The sequence below is a fragment of the Schistocerca piceifrons genome, chromosome 3 (assembly GCF_021461385.2).
Source record: "Schistocerca piceifrons isolate TAMUIC-IGC-003096 chromosome 3, iqSchPice1.1, whole genome shotgun sequence".
Classification (NCBI taxonomy): Eukaryota; Metazoa; Arthropoda; class Insecta; order Orthoptera; family Acrididae; genus Schistocerca; species Schistocerca piceifrons.
This window is the reverse complement of record NC_060140.1, coordinates 701,238,623-701,242,418: the sequence shown is the minus strand read 5'-3', so window position 1 is coordinate 701,242,418 and position 3,796 is coordinate 701,238,623.

Genomic DNA, 3,796 nt, shown 5'->3' with positions numbered 1-3,796 from the left:
CTACTTAATCTAACTTAAACTAACTTACGTTAAGGATAACACGCACACCCATGCCCGAAAGAGGACTTGAACCTCCGACGGAGGGAACAGCTCGAACCGTGTTAGGACGTCCTTGACCGCGCGGCTACACCGCGCGACCGTGAGATGGAGGTAATATTGCTTTCTACTGGTTGTAACATGGTCACTGCAAACGTAACATTTTACACGTCAGTATGATCTCAGCGATTTCGTTTTATTCGGTCGATGAAGTGCTTCAAACGAGACATGACACAGTAGCGTCCTCGTGGCAAATGATACTGTCTGCAGAAATTCGGCTACTAGCAGTTGCTTCCTTACTCCCAGTATAAGGGATATATGACAATACGCTTGGGCACAGAACACTCAGCAAGTGGGAAAATTTCTGTGTATGCACTGCCCACTAGAACAAATACTGTTGTAAAGTTGTGACTACTGATACTGAGTGATAAAATTCATAAAATACTTCCTAATATCGTGTCAGGCCTCCTTTTGCCCGGTGTAATCCAGTAACTGGACGTGACATTGACTCAACAGGTCGTTGGAAGTCCGCTGCAGAAATACTGAGCCATGCTGTCTCTGTAGCCTTCCATAATTGCGAAAGAGTTGCTGGTGCAAAAATGACAGATGGGATTCGTGCCGGGCGATCTGCGTGGCCAAAGTATTCGCTTGAATTGTCTAGAATGTTTCTCAGACCAATCGAGATAGTTGTGCCCGGGGGCATGGCACATTGTCATCCGTAAAAATTCGATCGTTGCTTGGAAACATGAACTTCATCAATGGCTGCAAATGGCCTCCAAGTAGCCGAAAATAATTTTCAGTCAACGATGTGTTCAGTGGGATTAAAGGACCCAGTTCATTCCATGTAAACACAGTCCACACCATTGTGGGACCACCACCAGCTTGCACAGTTCCTTGTTGACAAGTTGGGTCCATGGCTTCTTGGGATCTGAACCCTATCATCAGCTATTACTAACTGAAATCGGGACTCATCTGATCAGGCTACAGTTCTCCAGTCGTCTGGGGTCCAGTCGATATGGTTACGACCACAGGACAGTCTCTACAGGCGATGTCGTGCTGTTAGCAAAGGCACTCACGCCGGTCGTCTGCTTCCATAGCCCACTGACACCAAATTTCACCGCACTGTCCTAACGGACATGTTCGTAGTACGTCTCTCATCTATTTCTGCTGTTGTTTCAAGTTGTGTTGTTTATCCGTTCGCTGTGACAGCTGTACGTAACGTCGCTACTCTCTGTCGTTAAGAGAAGGCCGTCTGTCGACCATTGCGTTGTCCGTGGTGAGTGGTAATGCCTGAAGTTTGGTATTCTCGGCACACTCTTGACACTGTGGATCTTGGACTACTGAATTCCTTAACGATATCCGAAATGAAATGTCCTGTTGCATCTAGCTCCAACTACCATTCAACGTTCAAAGTCTTTTAATTCCAGTCGTACGGCCATAATCATGTCGGAAACCTTTCCACATGAATCATCAGAGTGCAAATGCCAATTCATTGCCCAGCTTGTGAACGCGATACTACCACCATTTGTATATGTGCATATCGGTATCCCATGACATACGTAGCGCCAGTGCAGGTCGCAATATACTGTTAGCATGCATACGTCTTTCGGATGAAATAGTTTTAAAGAAATCGGGTGTGGTTTGCTAAACAACTAACCACACATTTTTCAGTGCCATCCTGTAGAAAAGTGTACTATGTCACAAAGTTTAATAAACCGCTGAATGATGTCTGCTCAACAAGTGAACAAAAGAAATTTTGTTAAGGGTGCAGAACCTGAGTTACCAGTAAAGTATAACCGTTGTGCTAACGTAGAAGGCACGAGCGGATAACCATCAGAACGATTCGACATTCGGTCCGACATCTCTCCCACGACAGTTGCTAACAATAAAACTGCGTGGAACGGAGAAAGAGGTACTGAAAATGGATTTAAATAAATACAATTTAGATTCAGAAAAAGGTAAAGATATTAGGCCTCTAAATCTATGTGTGTATTCTGCTAACCATTGTGAAGTGCGTGGCAGATTGTACCTGTTGTCAGGACTTTTTCACATTCCATTCATTTTGGAGCGTAGGAAGAGTGATTACTTAAATGCTTCTGTGCGTGACATAATTAGTCAGTTCTCCTCTTCGTGATCCCTGTAGAAGCGATACGTAGAGGTTGTAATATATTCCCAAATTCATCACTTAACGTTACTTGTACAAACTTTGTAAGTAGTCTTTCATGGGATAGTTTGCGGCTATCTTGAAGCACGTGCCAAATCAGTTCTTTCTGTATTTTCAAGACCCATCCCGTGGGTCAAACAAATCTGTGACCTTTTCGTGCCGCCCCTCAACATATCCGTTCAATAGCCACTATTCCCATTCGGTTCCGTGGAGTCTCACGCATTTCGGCAATATTCAAGAATGGTTCGCACGGTTGTTTTGTATGGAGTTTCCTTTGTGGACAGATTGCACTTTCATAGCACACTACCAACGAACCGCAGGCTGCCAGCTGATTTATGTACAGCCGAGACTATGTGATTGTTTTACTTCATACCCCTACAAATTGTGACACACAGGTATTTGTATGACTTGGCCGCTTCCAGCTCTGACTCATTGTGAAGTGCATAATTTTACATTTCTGAACACTTAAAGCAAGTTGCCAATCTTTGCACGATTTTGAAATCTTACAAAGATCTCAATGAATATTCCTGCCTCTTCTTTCAGACAATTTTTTTGTTATAGATAATTGCGTCATCTGCGAAAAGTCTTAAGTTATTAAAACTGCCCATAAATTCATTAAGATACAATATCAGCAGTAGGGATCTCAACACTCTTCTCTGGGGTACACCGGAAGTTACTTCTACATATGTCAAGGACTCTCCATCCACGATAACTTCGTGCTCGTTCCCAACAAAAAAATTATCAGAATGTCGAATCAAATCTCCTTTCATCCGTGTAAATTTCCAAATTGTTGTATTATTGATCAACCAGTTTCGGCGATATATTGCGCCATCTTCATGCCGCCTGATCGACGTGTGGGATGATTCCCATCTCTAGTCCAGTCAAAGTAGGGACCAGCATTCAGCGACTGATATCCCTAGATCTTTGCTTGATACAGCGATCCCTTGGATCATCACAGATCAACCAATCAGCAATAAAAAATTTTCTCATTTGCTGTTAGTGACACGAGAATTAAACTACGGAAAGGAACATTTGAACAGGGAGTTAAGCATTACTGCTTTTGCTTTGCTAGACTGAATTTTCGTATCTCATTCGTGAGTGACTGGACGTAAATTGTTGCCACTATCAGCCTTTACATACTACCAGAATATCTTTTGGTTTTGTGAAAGATCTTTTGGCAATATTTTGCAGTGGCAGTCATTTAAGGCTCTTGACACCCAAACGCGTTTCATTCAGCGTTTCTCTGTCTAAAGTACTACGCCTTTTTTTCTACCTATTATGCACTAGTCTCCGTTTTCAATAAAATAACTATGGGGAATAGTCCACGCCACTATAAAACATTAAATCAACTGAACTGCCGACGTTTCGACCGACCTTAAGCAGTTAACTGCTCTTAAGAGGACCACTGCAATTCATTTGCTTTAGTATTTTATAATGACTCGGCATAATACCCAAAATTATTTTATTCAAAACGACAATTGAAACCACCAAACTTACATACCCTATTTCTTAAGAACTTCTTTTATAGTGACTGTATACCATGGAGTGTCTATCGCATCTTGAACCGCTCCGCTGGGACCAATCTATCCATTGCAT